The 27,702-nt window shown below is 42.9% G+C and overlaps 1 protein-coding gene across 2 annotated transcripts in view; it reads right to left on the bottom strand.

Annotated features, from left to right (window-relative positions):
* Nucleotides 1–27,702, bottom strand: part of OTUD7A (OTU deubiquitinase 7A) — a 293,684-nt gene that overhangs the window by 142,306 nt on the left and 123,676 nt on the right. The window contains exon 1 of one of the 2 annotated variants that reach the window (XM_032259957.1): nucleotides 13,034–13,116. The exons of the other annotated variant lie outside the window; for it this stretch is intronic. The gene's annotated coding sequence lies outside the window, so the exon portion shown is untranslated. Of the gene's footprint in view, nucleotides 1–13,033; nucleotides 13,117–27,702 lie in introns of those variants that run through there. 2 annotated transcript variants of the gene reach the window in all.

Raw genomic sequence — 27,702 nt, forward strand, 5'->3', positions numbered from 1 at the left:
GTAGTCAGCCAGCAAGACTTTATTTATTTAGTTATTTGCATAAAATCCAGATCCTGCACAAACCAGCAACATTTTAATGAGCATTTACTGCACTAGGAGTTGCAGGTCACAAGGCAGAAATCAAGTTGAGTGGTTTTGCCATCAAGAGCCCTGTAATCTCCTGTAACAGGAGACAGACCTGGAGGCCAACACTGGCAGCCAGCCCATTCCTTGGTGAATGCCTGAGGTGCAGAGAGCAGCCCCAGTCCAAGGAAGGCCACGGCTTGTCCTGTCGTCTGCCTCCGGGGACAGGGAACTCCTCAGAGAGAAGGAGACACTTGGCTTGAACCTTAAACTCTAAATAAGAGTTCCCAGAAGGGCAAGGAGGGCAGAGACTCCTGGTGTTTGCTGAGGCCCTGTTTTGTGCCAGGCTTTCACCAAGCAGGTGTTTCTCACTTCTCTCAGGTAATTCTCTCACATACACTGGAGTAAGGTGGGCTCAGGCACCTGTCCTTCCACTGCCCCACGGAGAATTCTCTGTAGAGGGAACCACCAGTGCAGACATGAGTGGGGGGTGGGTGGCCTGCACATGAGGGAGTCCCCTGTGCAGGAGGCTGGCGAAGGATTTGGTGTGGCTGTGGGTGTGACAGGGCACGGGGTTAGGGGGGCACAAGGAGTTGGGGGTGGACAGGTAGATTGGGCTGTCCCTGCAGCACCATTACAGAGAGCTCTTCTTCACAGAGGGCCAGCAGCTGGTGCGCTGAGGCCAGCGAGGGCTCAGGCCAGAAGCGCATTTTGAGCGTGCCTGCTGGCAGCATGCTGGGGACTGCCAGTCTGGCAAGTCACAGGCAACACCCAAATGTGATGAAAGGAGAGGGTCTCTGCAGCTCTCCGGCACTTCCCTCTGGTCTGAAATCTTGGCACCTTCCCTGCACTAGGGCCCACTGTCCTCCATGGACTGTGCCTGCTCCACTTGCTTCCACGCCCGTCTGCATCCTTCACTGACATATTCCACATCCTCTGCTCCAGCTCAGGGTGGGAGCCAGCCCTTCAGCTCCAGAGAGACCTCAAAAAGCCTGTGCCCCAGTGCTCAGAGGCAGCAAGAGAAAGTCGTTGGGGTAAACCAGCAACCAACAGAATAGGAAATATTTTTTTGCAATCTACTCATTGACAAAGGACTAATAAGCAGAATCTACAAAGAACTTAAACAAATTTACAAGAAAAAAACAAACACTATTAGAAAGTGGGTGAAAGACATCACCAGACATTTCTCAAAAGATGACATTTATGCAGCCAACAAACACATGAAAAAAAGCTCATCATCACTGGGCATTAGAGAAATGCAAATCGAAACCACATTGAGATACTATCTCATGCCAGTTAGAATGGTGATCATTAAAAAATCAGGAGACAACAGATGCTGGAGAGGATGTGGAGAAATAGGAACACTTTTACATTGTTGGTGGGAGTGTAAATTAGTTCAACCATTGTGGAAGACAGGGTGGTGATTCCTCAATGATCTAGAACTAGAAATACTATGTGACCCAGCAATCCCATTACTGGTATATAACCAGAGGATTATAAAACATTCAGTTATAAAGACACATGCACACGTATGTTTGTTGTGGCACTGTTTACCATAGCAAAGACTTGGAACCAACCCAAATGCTCATCAAGGATAGACTGGATAAAGAAAATGTGGTATGTATGCCCCATGGAAAACTATGCAGCCATAAAAAAGGATTAGTTCACGTCCTTTGCAGGGACATGGGTGAAGCTAGAAACCATCATTCTCAGCAAACTGACATAAGAACAGAAAACCAAACACTACATGTTCTCACTTGTAAAAGGGTGTTGAACAATGAGAACACACGGACACAGGGAGCAGAACATCACACACTGGGGCCTGTCGGAGGGTAGGGGGACTAGAGGAGGGATGGCAGGGGTTGGGGGGATAGGGGAGGGATAACATTAGGGGAAATACCTAATGTAGATGACAGGGGGATGGATACAGTAAACCACCATGTCACACATGTATACCTATGTAACAAACCTGCACGGTCTGCCCATGTACCCCAGAACTTAAAGTATAATAAAAATATCACAAACAATTCTCAAAACTCAACAGTTAAATCACTTAGAAAACTGGCAAAAAACATGGAGAGACATTTTACTTAGCAGAATGTATATATGACAAATAAGTACATAAAAATGTGCAGCATCCTTAGCCACTAAGGAAATGCAAATTAAAACACAATGAATTATCATTACACAACTATCAGAACAGCAAAAATAAAAATCAGTGACAACACCAACAGCTGACAAGGATGCAGAGAAATGGATCACTCACATGCTGTTTGCGGGAATCAAAATAACACAGCCACTCTGTAAAGCCGTTTCTCATAAAACTAAACGTAAAACTACCATGCAGCCCAGCAACTGGACTCTGGGCACTTATCCCAGAAAAACGGAGTCTTATGTTCACCTGAATACTTGTACAGGGATGCTCATAGCAGCTTTCTTCATAACAACCTGCAACTATAAATAATTCAGAACCTTCAAGGGGTGAATGACTGAACAAAGTGTGGAATGTCCATACCGTGAAATGCTACACAATAAAGAAAAGGAACGAATGCTTGATAACCACAACAACTTGGAGGAATATCCAGGGAATTATTCCAAGTAAAAAAAAAATCCCCAAATTACATATCATATGATTCCATTTATATAACATTCTTAAAATACAAAGTTATAGAGACGGAGACAGATTAATGGTTGCCAGAGGTTAAGGATGATGTTGGGTAAGTGATTGTGGGTATAAAGAGCAGCACTGGGGATCCTTGTGGGATGGAAATGTCCTATATATTGACTACATCAATGTTAATGTGCTGGTTGTGATATTGGACCACAGTTTTGCACGATGCTGCCATGGGAAGAAAATGGGTAAAGGGGACACGGAACTCTGTATTACTTCTTACAACTGCATATAAATATACAATTGTTTCAAAATAAAATGTTTAATTAAAAACATACTTTGCCCACTCCTGGAGGCCCTTTACAGCTCTTCCTTAAATACTGAATTTCCCTTAAGTACTGTATTAGGGCACTATTGTCACTGAAAATTTTGAGGCACTTATTTTATATCTTACCAAGTCTCTGCCTAGCTTTATTGGGTTTTCACATTCTGATCTGTGCCGACCTATTTCTCACTATTTTTGAAGTATACCTATTTGAGTTACATAAATTCTGAATTTTTCTTACAGCCACTCATAGCAGTTTAATCTTGACAAATCATGGACTCTGTCAATTTTTGTTTCCTCATCCACTTCCCTGCTGTTCACAATGCTGCCACTTTAATCAAACGTACTCCAAAAATTCAGACATATAATGTCCCCAGTGTTCCCCCTCAAAAACATTATCCAGAAAGAAAATGAAGTCAGACCCTAGGCTGACTTCTAGCCAAGGCCACTGCAAGCTGATGGTGCACAAGATGCACTCCTTTTCTTCTGGAAATCTGTCCCAGAATATTCTGTAACATTGACATGACTGCCATAATTTGCAGAAGCACAGTTCTGTTCTTCCTCTTAAAACTCCCAAACAGTGTTTATTTTATGAAAATTCTCATGGTGTGATCAAAGCAAAGCCCCAGGACACGTTGTGGATTTTATACAGTACTTTTGCCCAGCTATATTGGCATCTGCTGGAGCTCGTCAGAAATGAATGTTCTCGGGCCCCACTGAGACCTGCTGAACCAGAACCCACACTTTAACTGTATCTCCAGAGATTCTTATGCACACCAAATTTAAGAAGCAGTGCTCTATAACGGATATAATAAAATCCCTGGCTCACAAGGTTAATGTGAAAATTAACAGAACACCCAGGAGTTACACTTTCCTTTTCCATCACAGCCAGCTTTGTGTCAGGAAATTACTTCCCTCCAGACCTTCCTTGCGCTGGCCAAGAAATGAAGACAACCTTTCAGACATTATCAGCTCACAGGGTGGAGAAGCTCAAGGCCCTGATGAGTTGGGACCCATTTATCCCATTCTAGTTTCTTGCAGCTGCAGAAACTCACATGAAGTTACTGTTAAGTGACAGCTTTTGTTTCCCAGTTGAACAGCTGTTTTTCGTTTGCTTCTTTGCTTTTATCTTGTACTTTAAACTCACTGTCCCATTTCCGTCAGTACTGAATTTCATTTCGTTAGATTCAGTGCACCACAACTCCTGCCTAGGACAAGTCATCTGGACTCCTTTTGGCTTTGGTTGCCTGGCCTAACCTCCAGACAGAATCTGGCACTCACAGCTCTGTGCACTCACAGGATCGGATCCACACCCCAGGCACCTCCCTACTTCAAGGAGCTCTCCATCTCATTCACCTGCTATCTCCTCACTGCGAAGTTCCTGGAGATCAGAAACTGACACATGCATATTTGCAATCCTAGGACTTAGTGCGAAATAAAACCTAACCAAATAAATGACAATTTGATCTGTGGGCCACGAATGTTTTCACTGTGCAAGAGTAGGTGGCAGGGCACATCAGCCTGTCCACCACCTGCCTGTTTTTTATAAATAAAGTTTTACTGAAACACAAGCACATCCATTCATTCATATAATGTCTATTGGCTGAGTTGGCTGGTTGTAAACAGAGACCACAGAGCCCACAAATCTTTCAATATTTACTATTGATCCCTTATGAGAAACTTGGCTAACTTTTGTCCTACAGCATTTAGAACGTGGCTAGATAGGAAGGGAGACACAGCCTCACAGCCGTTTGCCAGAAACTCCTTTCTAGGCTTAACTAAAGGACTAACAGACAAATGTATTCTCTGTATATGGTCATTGAAAATGGTGACTTCTATCTCATTAAAATTAAATTCAGGCTACATTTTTCCATCTTTACCATAGGACTGACATGAGGGACTTATAACAGCAGAGTGTTATAACTTGAAAGGACTTTTGAAGTCCCTTCAATCCCAAACTTTCATTTTACAAATGGAAAATCTTGACTTGGAAGTGAAGTGACTTTTCTAAAGAGAACAACAGGTAAATGAGGGTTTAGAGATTTGAACCCAACTCTTCTAATTCCAAATTCCAAATGAACTTTCTTTTTTTTTTACAATTACACTATGCTACCTCTTTAATCAGATGTACTCCAAAAATTCAGATGTACAATGTCCCCAGTGTTCCCCCTCAAAAACATTATCCAGAAAGAAAACAAATTCAGACCCTAGGCCGACTTCTAGTCAAGGCCACTGCAAGCTGATGGTGCACAAGATGCACTCTTTTCTTCTGGAAATCTGTCCTAGAATATTCTGTAACATTGACATGACTGTCATAATTTGCAGAAGCACGGTTCTATTCTTCGTCTTAAACTCCCAAACAGTGTTTATTTTATGAAAATTCTCAGGGTGTGATCAAAGCAAAGCCTCCTGGATCGTTGTGGATGTTTTCCAGTACTTTGGCCACACATCTGCAATCAGCGCTTGGTCCCTGAGGTATCTCTGTTCCCTCTATCTTCTATTTGTCCATGTACATGGTATAATGAAAGGACTCACTAATTTTCTTCCCAATTTATACGAAATGATGCTAATAACTCATTAAACATTGTTTCCCACTGGATTCTATGTATGAGCACAAGGTCTCGTTTGCCACGTAGCGCCCACTTGTCTTTATCCTGAGAGTTGCTACCACGGTATATCATGCGTTTTGCATGTCAGATTCTATTCAAGATATTATGGAATGTGTTTTCTACTTTTTTATTTTTATTTTATTTTTTGGATTGCAGTTCTTTTTTTTTTCCCATTTATTTTATTGCATTTTAGGTTTTGGGGTACATGTGAAGAACATGCAAAATTGTTGCATAGGAACACACGTGGCAGTGTGATTTGCTGCCTTCCTCCCCATCACCTACATCTGGCATTTCTCCCCTTGCTATCTCTCCCCAGCTTCCCACCCCCCACCGTCCCTCCCCTATTTCTCCCTAACTGACCCCAGTGTGTAGTGCTCCCCTCCCTGTGTCCATGTGTTCTCATTGTTCAACACCCGCCTATGAGTGAGAACATGCGGTGTTTGATCTTCTGCTCTTCTGTCAGTTTGCTGAGAATGATGGTTTCCAGGTTCATCCATGTCCCTACAAAGGACCCAAACTCATCGTTTTTGATGGCTGCATAATATTCCATGGTGTATATGTGCCACATTTTCCCTATCCAGTCTATTGTCGATGGGCATTTGGGTTGGTTCCAGGTCTTTGCTATTGTAAACAGTGCTGCAATGAACATTCGTGTGCACGTGTCCTTATAGTAGAACGAGAATTGTGACTTGTGTTTAAAAGTGGTAAGTGCTTAGTAAATGATAGCACATGTATAAACTGGAATGTAGAGAGATACTGAAATTGTGTTTTTGAAGTTTTATATTCCTTGGGGAAACACTTAGGAAGTGAAAAAAATCAAGAGAAAACCATATATATTAAAAAACCTCAAGAACGTAAAACTGCTATGTAAAAGACTAAAAGAAAAGACGCTAAACTGTTATCATGTAGCCATATCTACTATTATTTCTTTATCATTCTCTATTATTTCTTTATCATTCTGGGATTCCTGCCTTATGTAAGAAGACCTCTCTCAATTGAGATTATATGGATCACATTCCACTCTTTTTCCTACTATTTATATAATTGCATTTTTTGCTCTACATTTAGGTTTAAAATCCATCTGGTATTTATTCATGTGCATGCCTTAGTGTTGGCATCTAATTCTATCCCCTTCCAACATCATTGATTACAACAAGATATGTATTAAATGTGTCGTCTTTTCCAAGTGAGTTTAAATACATCTATACTTTGATCTGTTTGCAAAATCTCTTCTCTCTTTTAATAATTTCATTTTTTTTTCATTTCTGGCACCAATACTATATTCTTTTGATGAGTGTAGCTTTGTGATACTTTTATAGATGACACAAGACACCTTTTGCTATTCTTGAAGAATTTCTTACAGACATTGCTGGACACTTTGGGCTCAGTTAAAACAAAAACCTACAGCACTGACCAAAATTACATCACAAACACACGTTAATTTCAAAATCATTGCTGTCTTCAAATTCGGTTTCCTCATCCAGGAGTACAGTATAATTCTCCATTTATCTAGATTTTTAAGTCCTTTAATAAAAGTCATACTTCTCATACTTCTTGCTTTTGGTATGCATTCCTATGGCAAAATAAAACATATACAAAGTAAAAAAGAGATTGGGAGACATTTCCAACCCATCCGTCCAAAAGTTAGACTTCCTTACATATAAAGAGCTTGCACAATTGAGAATTAAGAGGGAGAACAGCTTTAGGAGACAATGAGTAGGAGCCATTCCTGTAAAAGGAGCACGGGGACGGCTGATAGACTGTGAAAGCACGCACCACCCGCCCCTCACAAGCAGCCAAGCAAATGGGAGATGAAACAAGACACTTTTGTTTTTTAATCTAATGAGACTGTAAAATTTAAAAAGACTTTCTAACATCCGGCGGTGGTAAAGACGTGGGGAAACAACACTTCGTACATTAGTGGTGAGAGCATCAATTGAAAAAAGATGAATCAGTGGATTTTAAAAGTTAAATTGCACATGCCCTTTGAATCGCACTCTTAGGATTTTATTCCACAGATATTAAGAGTTCCAATAAAGAAAAAATATATATGTAAGAGGCTTTCCCCTCTCAGCATTATTTGGAATGGCAGAAGTCAGACCATCCGTAGGGGAGAGGTGGGAGAACTCTGGACACGGCCGCAGTATATTGTAATGAGTGCACACTTTTTCACTGTCACATCTTTCTTCCTGAAGTCATGTTTCCTTTGCAGACTTCCTCTTGAAGTCTGATTTATATTCAGAATCAAAGAGGCCACTGATCAACCCTGACCCTTACTGCTGACTTTTCTTAACCACCTTAGCAAGAATATCCTCTAGAAATCCAGGTTTATTGGAGGAAGAGGAAGCAACTAAACAATTTTCTAAATTCTAAGAGCTCCATTAGCATTTCAAGGGCCTTTTGAGGGAGACCCAGATAGAGAATTTTGCTATGTGTCAGGAACAGGGGGACTTCAAGACTTGATGACTAAGAAATGGAAAGCCCCACTTCAAGAGATTCTGGCAGGGAGGAAGTTGGTGAAGGAGGCGTCGCCTGTGCCGTTTCTGGGCCAAAGGCCCTGGTAGAGAGGAATATCAGAGAAGATGAGAAAGTGACAGCAGTGGAGGGCTGGATTACACTCTGCTCCTCTTTGGCATTGTGGGAGGAGACTAGACAGATTCCGAGCGGAATGTCACAGCATACGAGGTAATACAAAAGACTTGCAGGAGACAGGGGAGAGAGAACGCAGGTCACTCCCAGGTGGTGCCCAGGAAGAGCTGAGTGCACTCCTGCAGAAGGCTGAGCAGTCCAGACCTCCCAGCTATACCTGCTGGAGCAAAGATGCTATGGCCTAGGACCACAGGATGAATCCCCAAGGCTCAGAGCTGGAAAAGCAGGATTGGCAGACTCAGAAGCAGAGAGGGCTGAGGGCCCTGGGGGCATGAGCACTCACAGGAAAGAGCAGGAGTTCTGTGAGATGCAGACATCCACAAAGGCACCAGCAGGGCACCACAGGTGTGGACAAACCCAGCATCATTCTCTGGACACCAGCCTGCACACAGGTGGGACACCTGGGAACCTGCACAGGGACAGCAACGAGATCCCCAGATACACTTGTGGCTCCCGTGTCCTTATTAAAGTGCCCCCTCAACTGCAAGAGTGTTAAAAGTTGTGCAACAGACAATGTGGCCAGGACATCGGGGGAGACAGGGGGTCCTGAGGGATCGGGCATTCACCAAAGAGGATCTACAGCCATAGAGCATGAATGACACTGATGGAAAGGCTGAGGGCAGGAAGAGACACACAGAACACAAAGCACAGGAGGACAAGTCAGTTAGAGGAAAAGAAAGCTCCATTTGTTTTGCAGATCTGTGTATGCTGGTTCTCTATGCAGGCCTGCTGCCCATGAAAGAGGACTGTGCAGCTGCCTTCAAAAATGTTTGTGTATATATACATGCAAATATATGTGTTTGTGTGTGTGTGTGTGTGTATATATATATACACACACACACAAACACATATATTACACACACACTTGTTTGTGTGTGTGTATGTGTGTGTGTGTGTGTGTGCGCGCGTGCGTGTGTGTGTGTGTGTGTGTGTGTATCTGGGAATATTTCCACGGTTTATTGTTAACTAAAGAAAACAAGTTGCAGAGGAATATATAGTCTAAGTCCTTTTGTTAAAACAAATAAAACAAAACCCTATAAACAGTCATGTTTGTGTTAGTACAGAAAAAGTTATGGAAGTGTAAGCTGCATCCTGGGAGACAGAACAGAACTGGAGAAAGAATACGACAAATACAGAGTCATTGGTTACCATGAGTGTGCACTGACTTTGTAACAGAAGTAAGGAATACAAATTTTATCAGTCTCAGATTTTGACTGATAGGATTCTAATAACTGTTATTTTCATCCTTGTTTCTTATGTGTTTTCTGAACTTTCCCTAATAGACATCTGTCGTTTTTGTAGTCAGAAAAACATACATATTAATTGAACACAAAGGCACTGAAGCCTTCAACTCCATTTGCTGTTTATCACAGAAAGGGTTTCTTTCTAGTGAGGCCACAATCAATTCAGCTGAATGAGCATGAACTGAAATGCACACCCGCACATGGGCCTCAGGTAAGTGTTCTGAGAGACAGGCACCCACTACAGGGCTACCAGGACATGAATTTCACCCACCTGCACTGCCATGGGAATATGTGCCGGAAAAGTTCTCAAAACAGCCAGAGGGGCCTCCAGCCCTACACGGTGGTGCAGAGGGTGACAGCCAGACCTCGAGGCAGGGGGCACTGGAGGGAGACCTGGGAGGGCAAGGCCAACAGCTGGGTAGTAAGAAAGAAAGAGAAGAATGTGTGTTCTGCTGCTGCCAGGTGGAATGATCTGTGAATGTCTGTTAGGTCCATGTGGCCTGCACTGCTGTTCACACCCATGTTTCCTTTTTGATTTTCTGTCTGGAAGATCTATCTGTTATCGAAAGTGGAATACTGAAATCTGCTATTATTATATTGCTGTTTCTCCCTTCACTGTCCATGAAAGCAGTCCCTGTGAATTCCTACAGCTTTACCTCCTGCAATAGCTAAGCATTGAGGCCCCCAGGCCATAAACTTGGGGTGGGGGGGTCTTTCTAACTGCCCAGCTACTGGCTTGTCCTCCCAGGTACTGCCATGGCAGTGAAGCTGGGTGAAATTCAAGTCCTGGTGGCCCTATGGTGGGTGCCTGTCTTTCAAAACACTTACCTGAGGGGCACAGGCAGGTGTGCATTTTGGTTCATGTTCATCCAGCTGAATTGATTGTGGCCTGACTAGAAAAAATAAAAAACAAAAACCCTTTCTGTGATAAATAGCAAATACAGTTGAAGGCTTCAGTGCCTTTGTGTTCATTTAATATCTATGCTTTTCTGGTTACAAAAATGATAGATGTCTATTAGAGAAAGTTCAGAAAACACATAAGGAACAAAGATGAAAATAATTATGTAGAATCCTATCACTCAAAGGCTATGACCAATAACATTTTATTTCTTATTTCTATTACAAAAACAGTGCACACTCATAGTGCCCAATGACTCTGTATTTGTCATATTCTTTCCCCAGTTCTGTTCTGTCTCCCAGGAGGCAGTTTACACTTTCATAACTGGAAGCCCACATAAAACATGTTTTCCTTCCTTTTTTTCTCCCTCTCTCTTGCTTTACCTTACTTTATATCACCACTCTCCATAATTCTGCAAGCTTTGCTTGCTACAAATCACCTTGAAGACACCTGACTCTCCAGAAGGATTTCATTCTAAATTATACAATGATATCTACAATACCTACAGAGTTTTGGAAAGTGGAAAAATAAAAACCCAGGAATGACAAAGGCATCACCTCCCTAACATCTCTTAGAGCACGCTACTTGACAAAACTCTGCTGCTTTTAAGTCAGAGAGTTGATTCCATGCTTTATACTGAGATTCAAAGAACATATAAACAGAATGCATATTTGAGATGTGTGGTGTGGTGGCACATGCCTGTAGTCCCAGCTACTTGGGTGGCTGAAGAAGGAGAATCACTAAAACCCAGGAGGCAGAGGTTGCAATGAGCCAAGATAGCACCACTACACTCTAGCCAGGGTGACAGAGAGAGACTATTTCTCAAAAACAACAAGCAAACAAAAAAACCCAAACAGATAAAGTGGATACATTAAGAACTTCTCTGCACTAGAATACACCCGAGAGAAGGTGAAAAGCAAGCAACACAGAGAAAAAATATCATTGCAATCCACAGACTCAGTAAAGGACTGGTACCCTGAACATACACAGAAGAAGTTAATAAGAAATAAGAGTCAATCCAATAGAAAAATGGAAATATATTTGTACATGCACAAGATGACATCTGAATGGCCAAGAATCAATGAAAAGTTGCTCAATCTTATTAGTCATCAGTGAAATTAAATTAAAATTAAAATTAGATACCCACCAGAATGTCTAAAATTACAAAAACTGAAAATACCGAGTGCTGGCAAAGATGTGAAGCAACCAGAGCCCTCCCACGGAGCTGGTGCGAGTGTAATTGGTAAGGCAACTTTTAAAAACTGCTTGGCAGAATCTACCAAAGCTCATCCTACACATACCCTGTAGGCCAGTACTTTCAGCACTCAGTACCTACACAACCAAAATGTGTACACCTGTGCACCAAAAGATATGGGAAGTACAACCATAGCAGCATTGCACTTATAGCTAAGAACTAGAAGCAGCCCAAATGATAAACCAGTGGGTCAACTGCACAACTGGAATATATAGAGAAACTAGAGTATACCCATATGCAGACAAATAGTACACAAATAGCATAGAATGAACTAATGAACTGGTGGTACACACAGCAAACATATTATTTCATTCCATTCATCACACTGAGTTTAAAAGTAAGCAAAACTGCAGGTGAGAGGTCAGGAGAAGGGAAAGACTGAATAGAAGAAAAAGAATAGGGAGAAAGATCAAGGGGGCAGATGCCTGCACCTAATGTTCTAGGTTTTGAGCTGAGCAGTGACTATTTAATACAAAGGCATATTTAAACTTTTTATAATTCATGAAGTTGTACATTTGATATGCATTTTTCTGTATGTACATTATTCTTCAATAGAAACAATGAGCAGCAAAAATCTATGGGCCATGAAACAGCCCTTATGCAAAGCTAATAAATAAGCTGTGAAGAACTTCTCAAACTTCTTTCAGCACACATTTTTGAAAAACAGCGTTACTGGCATTCAGCTGGACATTTGCTGGTGTGTTATTGATCAGTTCCTTTAGTTTAAGTATTTTTGCTCACATCAGCAAACCAGTCTGCCCCTTTCTCCAGTTCCTTCTCAACACAGCCACAAGGATCTTCAAAAGATGTAAATTGGCCTGGCGTGGTGGCTCACATCTGCAATTCCAGCACTTTGGGAGGCCGAGGTAGGTGGATCACCTGAGGTCAGGAGTTTCAGACCAACCTGGCCAACTTGGTGAAACTCCATCTCTACTAAAAATACAAAATAAGCTGCGTGTGGTGGTGTGCACTTGTAGTCCCAGCTATTCATCCATTTCTTTTTAAAACACAAACATATGCATTTTTCTTTATTAAGAATCATCATCTATTTAATAATTACCTCTTACTGTAATTAGTAGTGTGAGGCTCAAATTGTTCCCCTGCTCATCAAACAATCCTCATCACTCTTTGGCCACTTGTTTTTTCCTGAGGTTCTAGTTCTGCAAACACACCATGCTTCTCTGCAGCTCTTCTTATGGCACTGCCCATGTATTGGCTGGATAATTCCTAGCACTTGTTAAACAGCCCACTTAGAAAGTTTCCCCAACTTCTCATGTTCCCATCCCAAATCTTGCTGCTACCACAGGACTCCACTGTTATCATGGACTGTGCACTGTGCTTGTTTGTTTAGGCTTATAAGCAGTTGGTCTGTGACTTACATTTCTTTACTATCCCTGTAAGGCACCTCCCTGGTCCACATGAGGAACTCAATACATGTATATTGAATAAGTAAATAGGAAAAAAAATTGTGTAAATATATTTTTATGTATTTATATACAATATAATACATATGCATTATATGTAATACTGATTAATATATTAACATATTGATTAATTATATAGTATTATAAATAAATTATTTCAATAATGGAATTTGTATTAACACCTCTATTCTGTGTTTTTTTTTTGAGAAAGTCTCCCTATGATATCAGGTTGGAGTGCAGTGGCATGATCTCAGCTCACTGCAACCTCCACCTCCTGGGTTCAAGTGATTCTCTTGCCTCAGCCTCCCAAGTAGCTGGGACTACAGGCGTGTGCCACCATGCCCAGCTAATTTTTTGTATTTTTAGTAGAGGTGGGGTTTCACCATGTTAGCCAGGATGGTCTCGATCTCCTGACCTCGTGATCTGCCCACCTTCTAAAAGGAGATCATCTTGTTGAGATGCATTAGCATTTAAAGATGGAGGAGCAAATGACATGTGAGTGGGCACAGCCTCCACAGAGAGCAACTGGGCAGCAGAGAGCTATGATATAAAGTCAGAGGTAGATATTATATAAAGTCAGCTACCTCTGACTGTATATAACCTACTGTTCCACAGGGTTCTATTAGATAGAGTCTCATCACTTGGTTGTTGGGATCTATATCTTTGCTAATTTTTCCCCATTATTTTATATTATTGAGAAATGCATTATTAATTCACATTCCTGAAAGTTGTGGCATTATGTTTTACTTTTATTTAAGAGACAGAGTCTTATCTGTTGCCCAGGCTGGAGTGGGGTGGTGCAAACGTAATTCCCTACAGCCTAGAACTCCTGCGCTCAAGCGATCCTCCTGCCTCTGTCCCCAAAGTGCTGAGATCACAGGCATGCACCACCATTGCTCACCCACGGCATTATGTTTGAAATCCCTCCTTCATTGTTGGCTCCAACATAATCCCTTACTTTCCCAAGAACCTGGACATGTAATGCACATCTGAAAGTAAACATGCCAAAACTCTGCTGCAGAGAAGCTGATATCTCCTTGCAAATCAAACTTTCCTGTGATCGTCTACATCTCTGATCAGGGCAAACTCAAGCTTCCATTTGTTCAGACCAAAGACACAGGAGTCAACTTTAACATTTTTGACACTTGCATCTGGCCAATCAGCAAGTCCTGTTGGGTTCTAAACATAATTTGAAGAGAGAGCCCTCCTCTTGTCACTGTTCCCCTGCCACCCTCCTTGCCCAAGCACCGTCATTCCTCCCTCGAGGTACTGTAGCTCCTTCCTCACCAGTGTCCCCACCCTGCTAGGCTGACTTCTGGTTTTCAAACACCAGCCATGGCGACCTTGTTAAACCGGAACTGGATCAAGTCCCTCTGCCCAGGCCTCTCCAATGATGTCACATCTTACTCAGAAGAAAAGCCAAGTCCTACCACATTTTACAATGCTCTGCATGATATGGCACCCTGTTCCCATCTACTTCCTCCCCTCCCCCCACACCAGCCACACCTCCTCTGGCTGTTCCCTGAAAGTGTCCACTCACCCCACTGACCATACACACACCAGCCTCAGGCCTTATCCATCCCCCGCCAAAGATGGCTCATGTCCCCTTCCTCAAGCTTCCTGGTGCTTCAGTATATATGACACATATATATTATATTTGTTGTCCGTTTTCCCCATTAAAATGTAATTTTCGTGATGTTGGGGATTTTTGTTTGTTCATTAAAGTACAGTGCCTAGCACAAAATAGGTACATAATACATAGTTTAAAAAGTAAATTTAAATAGAAATGCAAGGAGTTGTACATCTTAAAGGGTGTTTCTACTGTCTTATCTAGATTTTCTAGTTACAGAAGAGGTTCTCAGGATGCCTAGTGTACTATAATGTCAGAAACCTATAGTGTGTTTTCCATAGGAAAGGAAAAACAGATAGACTTAGGCTCTCTATCCTTAAATCAGTTCAAAAAACTGTGAACATATTGCTCATCTCTAATCAAAGAAAATCCAATAGCATCATGTTATAGACAATCAAGACACTTCATTGTTTTTTTTTTCCCCTCTAAGCTTAAACACTAATACATTTTGTATTGAGAGATTAATGAGGAAATTCAGCTGCTCTCTGTAAAGGCTTAATAAAAATGTAAACTGCAATATAATGGCGAATTAATTGAAACACTCCAAAACAGAGAAAGAATTGTGGAAGAGTTTAAAATTGCTCACAAGACTAACAGGGAGCCCAGTGACTCGACCATATTGTATAGACTGTTCATGTAGCTTCCATCTGTGCTGCATCCAATAAAATTGTCATTTAGAGTCATGTGCAGATATATAATGACGTTTCTTTCAGTCAATGGTCTGCATATGCAATAGTGTTCCTACCAGATTATAATGGAAAATTCTCATCACCTAGTGACAGCATAGCTGTTGATAACATTATGCCACAGTAACTTATTTTTAAAATAAATTTAGTGTAGCCGAAGTGCATAGTGTTTATAAAGTCTATGGCAGTGTAATGTCCTACCCTCTTCCGCCAATTACCACTCACTCACTGACTCACCCAGACCAACTCCCAACTCCCATAAAAGACAGGTGTACCATTTTTGTCTTTTATGCGGTATTTTCATTATACTTTTTCTATGTTTAGATATACACATACTCACCATTGTGTTACAGTTGCCTGTAGTATTCAGACAGCAACATTCTGTACAGGTTTGTAGCTTAGGAGCAACAGGCTATATACCATATCGCCCAGGCATGTAGAAGGCTATGCCATCAAGGTTTGTATAAGCACGCTCTGTGATGTTCACACAATGACAAAATAACCTAAACATATTTCTCAGAATGTATCCCTATGGTTAAAGAACACATGACTGTACCTCTATGTAATCAGTGTGTATGTTGCATGCACACATGTATGTGTATATCTATATGTCTGTATGTGCAGTGTGTGTATGCATGCATTACATGCATGCTTACTGCTTTTGAGGTCATCAAGGCGCAATATTACAGTACAAGGCAGCAGATGGTTTACAATTGGGGAGAAGGCATAAGAACAGTAACAAGAGGTTTCTGTGAAGGCAACGGTGATGCTGCTTCAAATGTCCACCCTGTAAACACACGGAGCCTTTGGGCCACCACCTGTCTCCTGTGCAGTCAAAGAAGGTGGCTTAGGTGATTAATTTCCACCTGACAGATGCCGCCTTTCCTTTGTCAATGCAGGCTGTGTGCTCTCCTCCCTTACAGCTGTCTTCAGCCACAGTTAGCCTTTTAGAGCATTTTTAAAGAATGAGTTGAAAATCAAGTTAAAAAAACAAAAACAAAAAACCAAAGTCCTATCACTCATTTCCTCCTCCATCATTTGTGAAAGACACTAATAACTTTGTCTAATAGAAAATAATGTAACGATTTCTAAATCAATATGATCAATAGTTAAGTTTCCTTTTTCTGCCTATAAAACTAAAATTTTACCTAAATGAATAAAGACCATTGAAAAACCATGAGAGTGTATCCCATAGAGAAGCCCAGGAATGCTTTCCTGGCTGTGTGATGGGACTGAAGGCAAACACGCTGCAGCAGCCTCCGCATTGGACCTCGGTCCTGGGCCCGGGACTGTGTCTTTTTCATTGAATTCCCCACGCCCAGTACAGCATCTGGATCAAAGTAGGTGCTCGATAAAATTCTGCTGACTGGCTACCTCAGTGAATGGATAACTGAGGGAGAAGAGGCAGGGTCTGCTTGTGTGATTTGTAGACTAGGGGAGGATCTGCCAGGAATGTGCCATGAAAGCACAGTGGCCAGACCTGCAGCACAGCCTCATTAGCCCTTGCAGGTTCTGGGTACTGAGCCGGACACTCCATAGGGAGTGAAGGGCCCCCTGATCCCTCTGAGGTCAAGGGAATTCCTGGCAGGGACTGAGAGAGGGTGTGGGGTGAGCTCTGATTGGTGTGGGCACAGTCAGTCCCTCCTCACCTCAGCCACGTAGCGATGGCCTTGAAGTTTCCAAGGCTGTCACAGCTCCCATCTAAAGAAAACCAGGCTCTCTGGGTCCACACAAGTATATATTCTATGGCTATTACACAAGGCTTCTTAATAGGTATTCATGGATCTCTCAGAAGATGGGTAGCTTCTCACAGAACAGACGTGGGTGCTCACGCTGGCTGGAAATTGCAGGTTTGCAAACACATTCCCGAATGCACTGCCAGCTTCAATGCACAGCCACGTGGCATGGAGTGACAGTTTGCATGGAGCAGTGGCCCTATTAGGGAGATGAGATCCATCACAGAAAGAGGCCTGGGGATGCTGGTTTGAAGATGGATGGGATGGAGGCAGGATTACTGCAGCCCAGGGAGTGACCAGAGCCAGCAGAGCTGCCACCATCCAGGGCCCAGGATGAACTACTGAAGAGCCAGGCTGTGCTGCAGGATGTGTGGGTTAAAAGGCCCCCAGCACAGAGTGGTCCTCGTCCACTTTGTGGTCTTACAGTCAGCAAAACAGAGGCCTAGATAATGTAAGATTACATCCCAGAGACAGCGATACTCACAGAGGCCATGGGACTTCCAACTGGCTGTCAAAAAGGAAAGTTCTGAGTCCCTGGCCTGTCTGACTGTCTGGGCAGCTGTGACCCTAATCCCCTTACCCCCCTGACAGCAGAGTGGATGAGAAGAGAGCAGGGGAGATGCTGCTGGCTGAAGCCCCAAGGAGTGCCTCAGTGTTACTGGAAAGATGACCAGCAGTCCTTCCTACTAGCTAGGACAGTGATCCCACCCTGAGGACCATGGGGCAGAAGTCAGGAGAGTGGAAGATAGAGTGAAGGAGACAAGGACCTGGAGCCCAGCCAGAGAGGAGGGGAACCCCCACAGAGCCTGAGAACTCAGGAGGGCCATGTGGCAAGGGATTGAAGCTGTTGGAGGAGATCCAGAGGCCTACCAGCCAATTCCTCTGCTGATGGCTCAGCTCTGGAGGTGTTGCCCCACCTCACCACACAATTTGCCCTTGCTGGTGATGCTGGTGCTACATGGACACAACTGCCCTGCCGCCAGTATATGCCCCACTCCCCACCCCATTGTGCCTGCTCTGCCCATGAAATTGACCACTTCAGCTAAGAGGCCAGCCTTGCTGAGAGAAAGAAACGCAAGTCATACATCCTTCGGGACTTTCCCTTTACACTCAGGCCCTCAAGTTTTTCAACGATATGATTCAGATCATGTGATATGTTCTTGGGCGATTTGTTTTCCATATGCCATAGATATTTCTCTGTGTCAGCAGAGAGAGCTAATTCATTCCCTTGTATAGATGTACTGCAATTCCTTTAACCACTTCTGTTTCATGGGCTTTGTCTCCCCATTGCAAAATAAAAGTAAAACTGGGACACTTGTCTGGCTCTCTTAGCCTGAAGAGCCAGAAGTTGCTATAGAAAAAATCCTGCAAGTGGAGTTGCTGGGTCAAAATGGAATTGGATGTTAAATGCAGATAAGCACTGCCATATTATCCTTCAAGGACCACAGGCCAAGTAACGCATCACTAGTCGCTAGCCATGCCAGCGCCGTCTCCCACGCCTTTGCCCAGACTGGACATTTTTATTCTTTTGTTTGCCAGCATAGTAAGCAAAATGTGGTACCTCCGAGTTTTGCTGTTGTTATTGTTGTTAAGTTGCTCTCCCCTGATTACTCATGGAGCTGGTTGACTTTTCACATATTTATGGGCTATTGACACTTCTTCTTTGGTGAACTGCCTATGTATATTTCCTGATTAATTTTACTTGCTCATTTTTCTTTTGATTTGAAACACTCTGTGTATTATAGGTATCACATTATCATTGGTGGTTTGTCTTTTCATTTAAAAAAATGATTTTCCCCTACATAAGTTGAAATTTTAATGAAATAAAATCTGTGCTGTTTCTCTTCTATGGCTTGTGGGGTTTTGGGTTTGCTTAGAAAATTATTCTCCCAAAATAAATACTATTCCCTGTTATTTCCTTGCAATAGTTCTTGGGGTTATTTTTCTCCTAAATGTTCACACTTTAATACATTCGCAAGTAACATTTGTAAATGGTAAAAGATTTTGCTAGTGAATTGCTTTTACGTGGATGACCAAGTGTTACCACACAGTTAGATGTCTGTCCTTCACCACTGATTTAAAATACCACATTTATCAGACACAATATGCCTCTGATGCAATCCTACAGAGATAAGGAATGGGTAGTTAGACGCTGGAGTGGGGCTTCCAGGAACTGGGATTGTTTCTGCTACTCAGAATGGGAGCATACATAGAAGCTGAGCCATGCAGTTGCTCTCGCATACCTGAGATCACACCTTCCACAGGCAGAATACAAGGGCAGGGGTGCTGGGATCCTAAAGCCAAAGTGAAAGGACCACCCGGCCTTTCTCTAATGGAATGTTCCCTGGATTATGGTTGTTCCAAGGCTGACCCACACAGAGTGGAAAAACTAGACACCATGTTTCAGGGAAAAGAGCTTATGGGTAGGTCCTCCTGTTGAAGCCAGCTACAATTAAGTCAAGAGAGGGGCAGGGGGAGGGGCACAAAAGCAAAGAAATGCCACTTATCTGAAATCTCCAAGAGGAATGTGGGTGTGGCAACTGGCACCTGTAGCTGATAGGGACCCACCCGATTCCAAGCCTCTGGACTGTGAGTGATTGCAGGGCAGAGGGATTGGGAGCCTCCAGTAGCAGAGACCTGGGACTGCTTCAGACACAAAATGAGCCCAGAGCCCCCCACATGACTACAGGTAGGAAGCAGGCTGAGAAAGCTGCCAGCTCACAAGAATGCCACGGTCTCTTTAGTACCCTATTCTCCAAAGAAGAGCCAAGGCCAGGAGAGTAGGAGATGATGAACCCCTGCCCTGCTGGGAAACTGAACGACCAAGGGTGATGGGACTTCACAGTCTCTGCCCAGTGAAATTTCAGGGTTTCTATGGCTGCTGACGGCCACCTGTCTCCCAGTTATTCCATTCCTGTTCTACTAGTACATGTTGTTGTGTGGGTGTGACTGTATGGTTGTGTGGTATCAGTTAACCTTTTATTTTGTTTCATCCATGGGTCTCCAGACTCAAAGAAGCTGTATCTGCATCTTACAAAGAGACCACTGGGTAACACAGAGAAGCCCATGACTTTGAGAGGCTGATGAGACTTTACGATGTCTCTCACAGGAAGCAATTACCTTTGATATTTGTGTAGGAAAAAGACTGATTCAAATATTTGGTGACCAGAAGGGTAGACTGTGGTGAGCATTAAAACCATTTACTAATATCCACTTTTCTTGTGCTTCTGGGCACTCTGGAGAATTGCACCTCCTGGCCTCACTGAAGCTACACGTGGATATGTAACTTGCTTTGACCAATGAACTATGATAAATGGCAGATGCCATTTTAACTGAATGTATTTAATTGACAGTGCTCATCTCTCCAGTCCTTCTCTTCCTCTTGCCCCTAAGCCTGGTGACCTCCCGATGGCAGCTGCTTCATTAGCCTGGAGGAGAATGGCATGGAGCAAGCCCTGACTGCCCATGTATCAGGAGCAGGAAATAAACCTTTGTGGTTTGAGCTGCCAAGATATGGGGGCTGTCTGCTACTGTATCTAACTTAAACTAATTGAAATATCTTCATTCATTCCCATGGACTCAACTATCTCTATATTGATGATTCTCAGATTTATAATTCTAATGCAGTCCTCAACCCTGAGCCAGACACTTGTTTTTTGGTGCTGCTTTTCTTAACCTATGAATATTCAAGTGCCCAAGACTCCATCTTGAGCTTCTTTTTCTTCTCAATCTACACTTTCCTCCTCTGCAATCTTATTCCATATCAGGCTTTAAATATTTAAGCACCAGTGTCTTCCAAATGTAAATCTCTAGCCCCAACTAATAGCTCTCTAGCACACATTACTTAATTCCTGGATAGTTCCTTTATGACTTTGGACTCTTGAAACTCAATTTGAGCATTGTCTCTGTCTCCTGAATTTCACTATTGAACCAATCATTATTACCTAATATAAAAAAACTACTTGAAAACATCAACACACATACATACACACATACACACACACACTTTGTGAAGAAGTGTTTACATTTTTCCCACTTAAGTAGTAGGAATGGAACAAATTTCGTAATTTAAAAAAATCCCTTGAGCCAGGCGCGGTGGCTCATGCCTGTAATTCCAACACTTTGGGAGGCTGAAGCGGGCGGATCACGAAGTCAAGAGATCGAGACCATCCTGGTCAATATGGTGAAACCTGTCTCTACTAAAAATACAAAAAATTAGCTGGGCATGGTGGTACATGCCTGTTAATCCCAGCTCAGGAGGCTGAGGCAGGAGAATTGCTTGAACCCAGGAGGCGGAGGTTGCGGTGAGCTGAGATCACGCCATTGAACTCCAGCCTGGGCAACAAGAGTGAAACTCCATCTCAAAAAAAAAAAAAAAAATCCCTTGAACAGTGTAGCTAATAAAGGAAGGAAGGAAAAAAGGAAAGGGTGATGTAAGCTTGATTACATCAAACAGAAAATGTAAATACTACGGACAGAACATTATTGTATCCCATCAGCAACCTGTCTTCAATAAATCATTTTGCAAAGCAAGACTCAGAACCTAAACTAGCCCCTTTCCTGAGACATGTATTCTTTAAGAAATATGCCCTTGAGAACACTGCTCTCATAGGACACTTAAGTCATCAGTAACTTCACATGAGCTCCAATAGCTGCAATGATTCATTGCACCCACCAGCCAAGAGTACATTCTAGAGGAGTTCTAAATGTTAGAAGTGACGATGGCATTGCCACGATTCTTTTCATCAACAGTGTTCAATGGGAAGATTGCTCCTCCATGGGTCAATTTCTAGGAAAAGCTACCTGAATTAGAGATGGAAAACAGCAAAAACAGTAACAGAAAAACACACGTGGCCTGCCTCACTATGTCATGTTACGATACATGGAAAAGTCTGAAATCTTCATTTACATTTCCCTATTTTGACTCCTCATCAGGGAGGTGAGGCTGAGTGTGAGGGAGACAGGAGGTTGTGGGCCAAGGCCATGGGCCATGGGCCATGCAGGAGCAGGTGCTAGGTGCAAGTACTCACTCGCCCCTAAGAGACTCTCTCTCCTACCTGGTCTCAAATCCATCACCCCATAATGTCCAGCACAAGAGCCTGGCCATGCATCCCTTCTCAGCCTGGCATCCCATACTCTGGGTGGTTCATCTCTCAACCTCACCTCACATCCCCACCTTTACCAACCTTCCCACAGCAGAACTTGCGCTGATTTGTAAGGCTGCCTCTATTTTGTACAAGATCTTACATAGTCCAAGGCCTGTTCTAGGCTTCCCAGTTTTTTCCACAGTACCAGCCCATGCAGGAATACCACATATTTTAGTTACTGTTCATTTAAAATATTGACCTCTCCATCTGTCCTCCTATTTTTTTTCCCCTACTGTTGTCTCAACTACTTAGACCTTTACTATTCAATGAGGATTTTAGAATTAATTTGTTAAATTTGACAAAAATCCATGTTGAAATATTGAGGATTTGGACTATATTTAGAGACTGAATCATAAGGAACAGTGATCTCAACACACGGAGTCTTTTGATCTAGAATGAGATTCCAATGAGTATCTCTCATCATTCTTCAACCTGGTGCCATCCGGCCTTAGCTTTGGCCTTTCCTCCAAGACTTTTCTTGCTAAAAGCCACAGGATGGCCCTGTTTCCAATCCTGTGGGTGTTTCATTCCCTGTTTTATTAGATCTATGTTCAGGGTTTGTTGCCTTTGATGACTTCTTCCTTTAACATTCTCCTCTGTTGCTGCCGTAACACCTGGCTCTCCTGTTTCATCCAACTACTTCTCAGCCGCCCCTTCTGACTCTTCTTGGCTGGCCCTTCTGTGGCTATCTGACATGCAAATGACTCCCCAGGGCTCCCCTCTGAGCTCCTTTATGCTGACTTATGCTTTCTCCATAGATGAAGCTGTCAGTAGCCATGCCTTCAAATATCACCCAAATGCCAACAGTTTCCAGGATTATATTTCAAGCCCCAAATGCTCTTCTCATCTTTACCTTGGTCTTACACAACTGACTACCCAGACTTCACTTGGATACCTCACAGTTATTGCAAACATAATGAGGCAAAAAGCACATCTGGCTGTTCTTTTTGAATTGGCCTCTCCTCCAATTTTCCTGCGTTTAGTAAAGTGTTCTTCCATCTACTCAGTTGATCACACCAGTATCCTGGGAGCCATTCATAATCTGCCTTCTCCCTTCATGAAGCATCACTAATTTCACGGAGCATCAGTAATTTCATGGCGGGATTTCTGCATTCAAGATAGCATTGAGGCTACTGGATTCTCCCCATCTTCACTTCTACCATCTGCCCCAAGTGCCCAGCATAGAGCAGCTGAGACGGCCCCTCATTCCTGCTCTCTGTCTCCACCCCTAACCATTTTCTGTTTAGCAATCTGAGTGACCTTTTCAATGGGTTCATACTTTTCCTTCACCTTAATTCTACAGTGGACTCCCATGACAGAGGGAATGAAACAGAAGCCCCTTTTTGTGACCTGGGCAGTCCCTGCCTAACTCTTCACCTCTCTACGCACTACCTCCCTTTATTCGTCACTCTCTAGCTGCGTGCTCTTTCTTCCCTCAGCACTCTCAGGATCCTCCTCCTTCGCCCAGAATCTTTCCTGTAAGGACTCGCACATATCTTTCAGATCTCAGGTGCTATGGTACCTGCTCAAAGGCTTTCCTTGGTAAAATTATCTCAATCCCACCTTTATTTTCTCATGAACTCACTTTTTTCCTTTACTGTGACTCACATTCATTGCAATTACGTGCATGTGTGTGTTACTAGCTTATCTTTGATCATACTGTGAGGTCCAGGTAGGGATGGGCTACGTCTGCCATTCTCCCCTGCATATCCAGCAGCTGGCCTGATGCCCAGTGCAGAGATACCTCAAGAGCACCAGCTAAAAACAGATGTATGTACAGCAGTCCTGTCTTATCTGTGTTTTTGTTTAACCATGGTCAACCATGGTCCAAAAATAGGTGAGTACAATAAAATATTTTGAGAGGGCGATAGAAATCATATTCACATAACTTTTATTATAGTATGTTGTAAAAATTATTTTAAATTATTGTTGTTAATATCTTCCTGTGCCTAACTGATAAATTAAACTTTATCATACGTAGGTATGTTGGAAAAAATGTTAGTATATATAAGATTTGGTGCTATCCACAGTTTCAGGTATCCACTGGAGTTCTGGAATGTATTCTCCATATTTTGGGGGTTAAGGGGTTACTGTGTCTGTTTAATGAAGAAACAAATAACTAAACATCATAGCCATGGTACCCCATAGATGAATAAAACACGCATGGGCTGTCAGTCCTGGTTTGTATCATAACTCTGGCACTGGCTGTCGTGAAAAAGAAGAAGTAACAACATGGTGATTTCGATGCCTAGCATATGGCAGGCAATGGGTTATGGACACAAACAGTCACATTCATGTAGAAGCTTGCATTTACAGTAGGAAAGAACACAGTACCGAGTGTGGCCCTTCTTTGGTTTTCCTTTTAAAGTTAAAACTGGTACTTAGATCTGATATCTAGTTTACTTTCAAGGGCACTCTATGTGGTACCTGGGAAATAATGTAGCCAAAATTGGGGATTATTTTCATTTTTCACTTTTAGTTTTAACCCTCTGCTTTCTGCATCCTTAATCTCATCTCACCCACATGCACTCCCTGAGGTCAATGCACCTTTTCATAAGCATACCTCACACTCTCTCCGGAGGGCAAGGCTCCTCCAAACCATGCATGCAGTTGTAGCCTCCTGCTCATTGTCAGATTTCTCAATCTTCTCAACCTTCCCATTTCTGTTCTATCAGTTCCTTCTCTCGACATGCTCCCCAGCCCTCTGCCATTTGTCCTCCACGCTTATTCCTCTCAGTGGGTCTCATGTGTGCTCTATTTTTCCTTTTCTCTCCTATGATACTACGGATTCCTGCTACTAACTGAATGTCAGTGTTCCCAGCAAATTCGGATGTTGAAACCCTAGGACCCCAGGGTAATGGTATTAGGAGGTGGGGCCTTTGCAGGTGATTAGGTTATGAGGGTACAGCCTCATGAATGAGATTAGTGTCCTTCTAAGAAGGGGTCTTGCTTCCTCTCTCTCTGCCATGTGAGGACACAGCAAGAAGATGGTTGTCAGCAAACCAGGAAGAGAGCCCTCACCGGAACCAACCACGCTGACACTCTCTTCCTGTACTTCCCAGCCTCCAGAACTGTGAGAAATAAATGTCTGTTGTTTAAGCTACCCAGGCTACAGTATTCTGTGACAGCAGCCCACGATGCCTGAGAGACAATCCCCTGCACTTAAAGTTCTTACCTTCCCTTATGTTATTTTACTTCTTCCCCCTTTTCCATAACCACCTTTAATGCTGGGTCTCTCCCTTTTCTAACAGCCTTGTTCTGGATCTCTGACATGCCTTGCTTGAGAGAGTTCATCCATCCCTGTCAAAGGCATCAAATTCCTCCTATGTGTTTGGCTCTGAAATGTCAACCCTTCGGCCAGCCTCTCAATTCACACTGAGTTCATTCTCCAGTTGTCTGCTGCAGAATTTTATTTCCTGGAGAATACACTGAAGTGACAACACCAGATGATACAAGGTCAGATTCAGCTGCTGCCAAGGGGTAATAAGAACGGAATTGGGTGGAGATGACCCAGGTTAAATCTCAATGCTACTATTTCTCAACTGTGTGACCTTGGGCAAAATACCCAGACTTTCTACAACATCTTGTTCTCATCTCCAACATGGGGTGGTCGCAGGATTGCTCTCATCCCCCAGAGCACTGAGCCCATCGCCAGTACATTGTGAGCCCCACAGGGTCTACAGGAGGTCAGTGATGGATGTGATGGAGGGATGAAGGACCATTGCTAGTTTAAGCTCAAGTACAGCATGCTTTCTCCCTGGAGAAGAGTTTAGTAGCACCTTGGTCAAGTTGCTGAAGTGTCAAAGGAAAAAATATGAAAGATAGGTACAAAATATCCTTAGGACTTAACTCAAAGTCACAAAATATCCTTAGGACTTAATCCAAAGTCCTCTCTTCTCCCTAATAGACAAAATCATCTCTTGGGTCTCAGGGGATGTGCAGCACCAGACTCCTGGGATGATGCATTTGTGGCATGGTCTGTTTTGTTATAACTACTATTTGACATTTCAGTCAAATGCTGGTGAATCATGTACATTTTCTCCTTCTCTAAACGGAGATCTCTTTTGACATCCCTACAGCATTTTACACATTCAGGAATTGGAGGTGTTTTCTGCTTTTGCATTCTAAAAGGGTAAGATAAGAACACAAATGTTGGCCGGGTGTGGTGGCCCACAACTGTAATCCCAGCACTTTGGGAGGCCGAGGTGGATCACAAGGTCAAGAGATCGAAACCATCCTGGCCAACATGGTGAAACCCCATCTCTACCAAAAATACAAAAAAATTAGCCAGGCATGGTGGCACATGCCTATGGTCCCAGCTACTCGGGAGGCTGAGGCGGAAGAATCGCTTGAACCCAGGAGGCAGAGGCTGCAGTGAGCTGAGATTGCGCCACTGCACTCCAGCCTGGTGACAGAGCAAGACTCCGTCTCAAAAACAAAATAAAACAAAACAACACACAGATGTTTATAGCAGCTTTATTCATAATTACCAAAACTCAAAAGCAACCAAGATGTCCTTCAGCAGGCGAATGGATACGTAAAGTGTAGTATATACAGACAATATAATATTATTTGGCGCTTAAAAGAAATGGGCTATAAGGCCATGGAGAAAAGTTAAGAGCATATTACTAAGTGGAAGAAGCCAATCTGCAAAGGCTGCATACTGTATGACTGACATGCTGGAAAGGGCAAAACCACAGGGACAGGAAAAAGATCAGTGGTTACCAGGGGCTAGAAGACGGAAAGGATGAACAGGTGGAGCACAGAGGATTTTAGGGCAGTGAAACTACTCTGTATGACACCATAATGGTAGACACATGTCATTATACATTAGTCTAAACCCATGGAGCATACAACAGCAAGAGTGAACCCAGATGTAAACCATGGACTCTGGGAGATAGTGATGTCCCAATGTAGGTTCATCCACTATAACAACTGGACCACTCTGGTGGGGAAGGCTGAGACAAGGGAGGGGTCTGTAGATGTGTGGGGTTGGGGGTGAATGGGAACTCTTTACACCTTCCTCTCAGTTTTGCTGTGAACCTAAAACTGCACTAAAAATAAAGCATATTCAAAAAAGAGTAAGACAGGAAATTATTCTCAATGAAAAAATAAGTATATTATCACATAAACAGATATTTCCCTTTCAGTAACACTTCTTGAACCTACTCTAGTCCTTTGGGAAGAACGCCAACCAGGAGGAGCAGGATACAGATCCTGAGAGTTAAAGGTAGGCCAAGCTCTTTCCTCTGTCTTCCCTGGAGTTTCTACTTTGATATTAAAATCATGTCTAAAAACAGACTAATCATCCCCTCAGTCTCTCCCACACTCCATAGCCTTTTCCTACAACTATTTTTCTTTACTTAGTCATGCAAACAGAACACCTGGAGTCAATGGAACTCATTAAGCAGCAGAAATCATGTAG

The sequence above is a fragment of the Sapajus apella genome, unplaced genomic scaffold (genome assembly GCF_009761245.1).
Source record: "Sapajus apella isolate SASKATOON/1434 unplaced genomic scaffold, GSC_monkey_1.0 scaffold113, whole genome shotgun sequence".
NCBI classification, from domain to species: domain Eukaryota; kingdom Metazoa; phylum Chordata; class Mammalia; order Primates; family Cebidae; genus Sapajus; species Sapajus apella.